This window comes from Choloepus didactylus, chromosome 8, assembly GCF_015220235.1.
Source record: "Choloepus didactylus isolate mChoDid1 chromosome 8, mChoDid1.pri, whole genome shotgun sequence".
In the NCBI taxonomy this organism is placed as follows: Eukaryota; Metazoa; Chordata; class Mammalia; order Pilosa; family Megalonychidae; genus Choloepus; species Choloepus didactylus.
This window is the reverse complement of record NC_051314.1, coordinates 22,687,863-22,695,933: the sequence shown is the minus strand read 5'-3', so window position 1 is coordinate 22,695,933 and position 8,071 is coordinate 22,687,863. Positions and strand designations below refer to the sequence as shown.

The following is an 8,071-nucleotide window of genomic DNA, read 5'->3' as shown; positions in this document are numbered from 1 at the left end:
TAAGGCCATGAAAATGTAGCAGTGAAGGCATCAACAGGATGATACTGTCTCTGAAGAAAGACTGATGGAATCCAGGGTTCCTCTGTCACATGGGAAGGCAGACGGCTAGCATCTACTGATCCTTCTCTCCTGGTTTCGTTCCTTTCAGGTTCTGGCTCTTTTAGTTTTTGTGGGTCCTTTCTTGCTTCTATGGGGCATTTTTCTCCAAGCTTTCTGGCTGTTTCTGTCTCTGAGCTCTCTTTTGGGTGTTTCTGCCTTTTATCCTCTCATAAAAGGCTCCATTAAAGGATTAAGACCCACCTTGTATTGGGTGGGTCACATCTCAGTTGAAACAACCTAATCAAAAGGTCCCACCCACAATAGGTCTGCACCCACAAGAATGGGGTACATAACAGCTTCAAACCAGCACATCTTCCTTGGTACAACCATGTCCTGCATATACATCTAATACCTGCCCTATCACATTTGATTATAATTATATGTTTATATGTTTGTCTCCAACACTAAACTGCCTCCCTCACCAAACCTCCTCACTAAACAAGAGGACCCCAAGACTGTCTCTTGGTCATTGTTGTATCTCTAGCATCTTTCACAATGTCCAGAACATAGGAAAGTGAGGCTTAATAACATTGAAATTAAATTAACTGACCACATCTGCAGCCCCAAGGGAATGGTATCAGGTTCTTCCTCCTTTTCTTATGTGTGTAAGGCCCCCCAAAATCAGACCTCGGGACACAAAGCCAGAGGCAGAGAGCAGACTTGGGGATCACACACTCTTTAATCTTTATCAAATACACTGTCCAGTAATATTCACCACTTGGTCAAGCCTGAAGGCCACTGAAGCCATCAAGAACCAGGCATGCCTCACTTGGTGGTTGGGGTACAAACAATGATGGGGTTTGGTTTGCAGTCTATGGCCTTGCCCCTTTCGGGGGCCACAAAGAAGCTGTTCCAACAAATGCAGAGCGTTTCCTGACTCTTTTTCTTACTTTCTCAGGGCAGAAATTAGGGGGCCATGGAGACCCTCCTCTTACCTTATTTGGGATCCAAAGGAAGGTGGTTCACCCTTTTATGAATTCATTCAACCAAAATTTATTAGGTGCTTACTATGTTTCAGGCACTGTTGTAGCCATTTAGGATACATAAGAAAACAAAACAATCATCCCTAGCTTCATGGAGCTTAATTTTAATGGAGAAAGACAGACAATACTCAATAAACATGCTAAGTAAATAAATGTCATGTAACGAAAGAAGTGTTATGGAAAAAGGTCAGGTGGTTCTGTCTATAAAGATATGCATGTCAAAATGTGCAAGCAGGCAGGATGCCTCTGGACTTCCGGTAATGTTAGACAATCGCCTCATTGTGTAAGGCGGTTTCAATTGGGATTTCTGTTCCTTGAAGCTGAAAGCACCCTAACTTAACAGAGGCGGCCACCTTGGCATGCTTTCCTTAAGAGCAGTTCCTGTTCCCTGGAGAAGGAGAAATAACTGCAGAGATACCAGAGTCTCAGGCTCCAGTGGGGGGTCTTTGATGACACTATGTTCTTCCTCGCAGACCATTCAGTTATATGCATCTGTTCCAGTTTGCTAATGCTGCCGTTCTGCAAAACACCAGAAGTGGATTGGCTTTTATAGAGGGGGTTTATTTGGTTACAAAGTTACAGTCTTAAGGCTATAAAGTGTCCAAGGTAAGGCATCAACAATAGGGTACCTTCAATGGAGGATGGCTATTGGCATCTGGGAAACCTCTGTAAGCTGGGCAGGCACATGGCTGGCATCTGCTTGCTCCCAGGTTACGTTTCAAAATGGCATTCTCCAAAATGTTGCTCTTGGGGCGTTTTGTCCTCTTTTAGCTGTAGCTCCTCTTCAAAATGTCACTGTCAGTTGCTCTGAGGTCCTTCTGTCTGTGAACTCCCTTATACAACTCCAGTGATCCAATTAATACCCACCCTGAATGGGCGGGGTAACACCTCCATGGAAATTACCCAATCAAGCATTTCATTCACAGTTGATTGAGTCACATCTCCATGGAAACACTCAATCAAAGGCTTCCAATCCAATCAACACTAATACATCTGCCCCCACAAGATTGCATCAAAGATAATGGCATTTTGGGGACATAATACATCCAAACTGGCATACCATCCAGGTCATCTCCTTCTTACTGTCAGATATGGGAGTAGGACATCTGCACCTCAAAGGATATCCCCAGGAGAGGATTCAAAAGGAGTGGCTTGCTCTGTCCACAGGGACAAGGCCACCAGCACAACCCTATGACAACCGCCATCATCTCCAGTCTGAATTACTACCACAGCCTTCCATCTATTCTCCCTGCTTCCTTCTTGCCCCACTATACTTTTATCCATACAGTAGCAGCAGTGGTTCTTATAAAATGCAAATATATTTTATCACTTTCCTCTAATCGCTTCCTCTCACCCTTAAGATAAAATTGACAGGTCTTCTCAAGGCCTACAGGCCCCAAGCAATCTGGTTTTGGGTTGCCTCCAATCTCACCTCCTACCTCCTCCCCCTTACCCACCCCATTCCAGCCACCTTGCTTCCTGGCTGTTCCTTAAGTTTGCTTCAGGGCCTTTGCATTTGCTATGCCCTCAACCTACAACATTCTTTCCCCAGATATCTGTAGGCTCATGCCCTTGCTTCATTCAGATTTCTGCTCAAATGTTACTCTATCATTGAGGTCTTGCCTGACCAATCTACCTAAAAAAGCACCCCATGTCCACCTGTCTATCTCCTTAACCTGCTTTGTGGTTCATCATAGTCCTTGTCATACCTGAAATTATCATGCAGATCCATTTATTTATTTCTGTGCTGCCTGCCACTCGCTGCTAAAATGTGAGCTTCAGGGGGATGGGACTTTGCCAATTCTGCTCACGACTGGGTTCTCTGGATACAAAGGGTGCCTGGCACCTAGTCGGAGCACAATAAATATTTGCTGAATGAATTAATGATAACTCCCCTGGCCCAGAGAGGACAATCACGCAGACACACATCCTCCTAAGGCCTCTTCTTCCTCCCCACTCCTCTTCGAATTCTTGACAGTATCTTTAGGAAAATCTCACTTCCGTTTTCTCTTTTCACTCCCTTGAAGAAAAAAATATATATAATTTTTTTAAGTCGTATATGACTAATAAGCTGATAATTAGCACCAACATTCTTGGGCTGGCCACTGACAGAACTGTTTCCATGAGGCCAAGCTGTTATGGAACTGATCAGGAAAGCCCTTGCAAATGAGAGAGTGTACGGGGTCGGGGAGGAAGCTTGGCTCCCACCTCTGCACTGAACCTAGCACCACTCTGGGACCCTAAGGCTTGGAAGCTCCGGAAGCATCTAGAGGTTGTCCTGTCTGACATGGCCCCTGGCTGTTCTATGACTCACGGTGGCAGAGGTGAAGCTCTAAGCATCTATGAGAGCAAAGGACTTGGACATGCAGAGATCTGCAAAGAGGACAAGAAGACTATGTTGAGCATGTTTGAAAGCTCAACTCAGAAATAACTGGAGGATGCTTTCAAGGAGACTTATTTCCAACAATAGAGCTGGTAGGCACTCATGCCATCATAATTTGAGTACAAAAAGGAAATGTGACTTCATTTCCTACTAACAACCTTGTGAGGACTGGGACTTTGGAGCTATACCTGAGAAAGCACGAGCTCAGAATCAGAGATGGGCACAAAAATGAACCAGGTAAATCAATCCTCAAAGTCATGAACAGTGTCAAGAAGTCTTTAGTAAATGTGCCAAAAAAATTCTCGAACTATTTTCTTGTTTTCTTTTCTTATATTAGCTTCTCCCTCAAACATCAGCATGCTGGAGAAGTTGTTTCAAAAACTAAACTCACTTTTTTTAATGTAGTTCTGTTTAATTGCTTGCACTCTATAAATTTTCATTGCAACTATTTGGTATTTCAAAGACATTATTGCTTATGTAGTGATTTGTGAGCCACCCAAGGAGCTTTACATTTAAGTTCCCTATTTGCAACCAGGTATTCTTGCAAAGTATCCTCTGAAATTTTTTTTGGAACATTTATTGCTTATAAATCAGAAACTGCTCCATAGTAGTTTGCTTTTTTCTTCTTTTCTTAGTATTAGTATTGACTGTGAACAGAATGATCTTGGTTATTAACCCATTTGCTGTGGCCCAGAATATTCTGCTTACTTTTGGACAAGAGAAAGTCAGGAAAAGGAGGGGCTGGAAAGGTGGGGCTGAAAGGTGGAGCTACAGCCAGCGATCCTTCACAGATCGGTTTGGGACAGCACCAACCTTCTCCAGAAAAGTGATTGTTGCTCGAACGGTAGCCATGATATCAATCATTAATTCTGACCCGTGGCATCTGGTGAATTAAGAGCATATTATGCTCTTTCAGCATTTGGAGATTATCTCTTCCAACTGGTCCAACTTGCCTCAACCCAAATACTACCTAGTTAAGAGAGAAGGAGCCAATTAACAAAGCGTGTGTGTATGTTCATTTAACTAACAGACTCGATCATTTTACTAACTAATTAAGTCTACTCTGGCCATAGCACAGCTGGAAGGGCTAGATGTGGAAAGGTGGGGTGGGGGATGGTTACAAAAGAAGTCAAACTTGGTCCCTGCCCTCATTCAGGACACTAAAAATGTAAAGGGGAAAACAGACATGAGTAGAAACAAATAAACTCAGAAAAGATGTTCTAAATAACTTTTAGGTTCACTTTTACACCTGAGATTTTATTATTCTATTCTATTTATCCATTAAAAATATATGTATTCAGGTTACCAAAGGGAAATTGAAACAGAAGCCATGGGCAATACAGAGAAGGGTGTAATTACTTCAAAATGTGGGGGCTATAGAAGGTTGTGATGCAGGGAGCATGTAAACTGAATCTTGAAGGATTAGTAGAAATTTAGGAAGTAAATACGTGGAACAAACGCACTGCAAGAAAAGGGTATTACGTACGTAAATATCATGGCCACAAATTCAGAGATCACCGCTCACCGTAGCAATGTGCAAGTGGGCCTGGCAGGCGGCCGAGATTTTCAAGAAGCAACGTCACCAAGATGTCCAGAGGTGGGCAAAGGCCCGATGATGAGAGTCCCAGCACCGGCAGTGGTAGTTCCAAGGTGGACCAACAAGACCCAGCTGCTCCAGAGCCTGAAGAACAAGAAGAAAGAAAACCTTCTGCCACGCAGCAGAAGAAAAACACCAAACTCCCTAGCAAAAGCACTGCTGAGTTATCCACTAGTGCCGAAGGAATTCAGAAGAAGCCAGCTGAAATAGGCAGTGCCCCTCCTCCTCACTGCAGTGCTGGGCCTAAAGGAGAAAACATTTATGGATGGAGATCGACTATACTTGTTCCACCAGTTTCTGTAATATAAAGGTGGTGTGTTTTTTCTGAATATCGCATTTTCATCAGATTATCCATTTAAGATTATACATTTAACCTTTTTTGTACCAGAATCTATCACTGTGACATCAACAGTAAGGGAGTTATTTGTCTGGAAATTCTTAGAGACAACTGGAATCTTCTTTGACAATCTCATAGGTTCTGCTGTCTATTTGTTCCCTTTTGACATTCTGCAATCCTGCAGATCCTCTGGTTGGAAGCATAGCTACTCAGTATTTGACCAACAGAGCAGAACATGACAGATAGCTGGACAGTGGACCGAGAGAGAATTCACATAATTTCTACACAGTGTGAAGGAGCAGAAGGCATCTTCTCAGTGTGCTGCAAATCTTTATAGCCTTTACAATAGAGACTTTTGTATATATGTTATACTGATTCTACTCTCTGCTTTTATTCATTGGAGACTGGAAGACTCCCCAAAAAGGTAAATGCTATCAAGAGTAGAACTTTATTGCTGTAGATTAGTTACATTTAAAGCCCCTACTTGCATGACTTGCTTCTTGGGGATATCCAAACATATTTTGTGATGTACTAAGGATTTTGGTCTTCAAGTCTATTAAATTTTATAGCGCATTTAGCCTAATTCATTGTCTGTATGAAGTTATAAAAGACGCCATAAATGACTAGGAATTACATCATTTATGTTAAACCCAGATCTACTTCTAAGCACGTGGTACATGCTGTTGTGAAAAATTTTCTACCTTTTGCCTCTGTCAGTTTGTAATGAGAAGATTTCCTTTTACCCTTTGTAGATCAAAGAGCATGTGATGTATCATCTCAAATACAATAAACATGCTCTGAAGGGATAAAAAAAAAATTCAGAGATAAATGGGTGTCTTAGAATCTCTAAAGTAAACGAAATATGATGGGGTTTTGTGGTAGTTTTAACACCTGTCTGCAAATTCTTTCACACTCCTCCTATGAAACACACACACACACACACACACACCCCAATATGGGCTGATCTAGTAACTGGCTTTCAACTAATAGAATGTTGTGGAAATGACTCGGCACGATTTTCAAAGCCAGGTTAGAAAAGGGATACAGCTTCCACCTGGCTCTCTCACAATTTCACATGTGCTTTGGGACTGACCTGAGAAATCCAGGTACCCTGAAGCCACCATGCTGGAAAAAGCACATGGATGGACAACATGAAAATATAGATGCCCCAGGAGCCCCAGCTATATGAGTCTTTCCAGCATCAACCCACAGACAGGCAAGTGCACAAACTTTTGGATAACTCTTACCCTCTGCCTTCACATCTTCTAGCTGAGGTCCCAGACAACATAGTGCCAAGATAAGCCTTCCCTGCAGAGTCCTTTCAGAATTCCTGACATGCAAGAATCTGTAGGCATAATGAAAGATTGGGTTAGGCCACTAAGTTTTGGGGTAATACATTACACAGCCATAGTAACTAGAAAAACATTTGTTGCGAGATAAGACAGAAAGGATTGGTTGCTGCCAGTTATGGATTGAATTGGGAACCCCAAAACAGTATTTTGAAGTTTTAGTCCCCGGTCCCATGAATGTGATCCTATCTGGAAATAGGATCTCTGAAGATGTTATTATTTAAGACGAGGCCAAAATGGATTAGGGCAGGCACTAAACCAACATGACTGGTGTCCTTACAAGGAGAGGAAATTTGGACAGAAGCAGATAGAGGGAAGATGGATGTCTGATGGAGGCAGATTGAGTTACCCCACTGATTGCTGGTAGGGGACCAACAGAACTCTACAGACCTCATGGCATTGCCCTGCCAAAACCTCGATTTCAGACTTGTAGCCACCAGAACGGTGAAACGATAACTTTCAGTTTGTTTTAAGCCGCCTAGTACCAGTTTGTGGTACTTTGTTATGGCAGCCCAGGAAACTAAGATACCACCCAGCCAAGGAAATCCTTGAAACCCACATGAAGAAGTCTGAATTTTACTACAGAGTAATTGGGAGCCACTGATTTTCTTTTTCAACTTTTTAAATTAAAGAAGTTGTAAGTTTATAGAAAAATCATGTAAAAAATACAGCATTCCCATAAAACCCCCTATTGCTGACACTTTGCATTAGTGTGGTACCTCTGTTACAATTAATGAAAGAATATTAAAATTGTACTATTAACTATAGTCCATAGTTTACATTAGGTATATTTTTCCCCATATACCACCCTATTATTAATACCTTGCATTTGTGTGGGGTATATTTGCTATAATTCATGAAAGAACATTTTTATACTTGTACTATTAACTGTAGTCCATCATTTACATTAGGGTTCACTGTGTTATACATTCCTATGTTTTATCTTAGTTTTTATTCTAATACTGTATATATGATCTGAAATTTCCCCTTTTGACCACATTTACTGCTATATAAAAATCATAATATTTATTTATTTATGAAGTGTTATCTGTCTTCCCTCCTGTGATGGTTAATTTCACATGCCACCTTGGCTAGGTTATGGTGTCCAGTTGTTTGGTCAAGCAAGCACTGGCATGATTGTTACTGTGAGGGTATTTCATGGATTTAATTCATTAGTCAGTTGATTGCACTACGGCTGATTACAACTACAACAAACAAGGGAGATTGCCTTCAGCAAGGAGAGGAATGTCCTCATCCAGTCAGCTGGAGGCCTGACAGTGAGAACTGAAGATTTCAGCACAGAAAGAATTCCTGCCTCTAGTT

General features: G+C 41.8%; 1 pseudogene; it reads left to right on the top strand.

Moving 5' to 3' along the window:
* Positions 1-5,052: 5,052 nt before the first annotated feature.
* On the top strand, positions 5,053-5,677 carry LOC119541541 (annotated as a pseudogene).
* Positions 5,678-8,071: the final 2,394 nt, after the last annotated feature.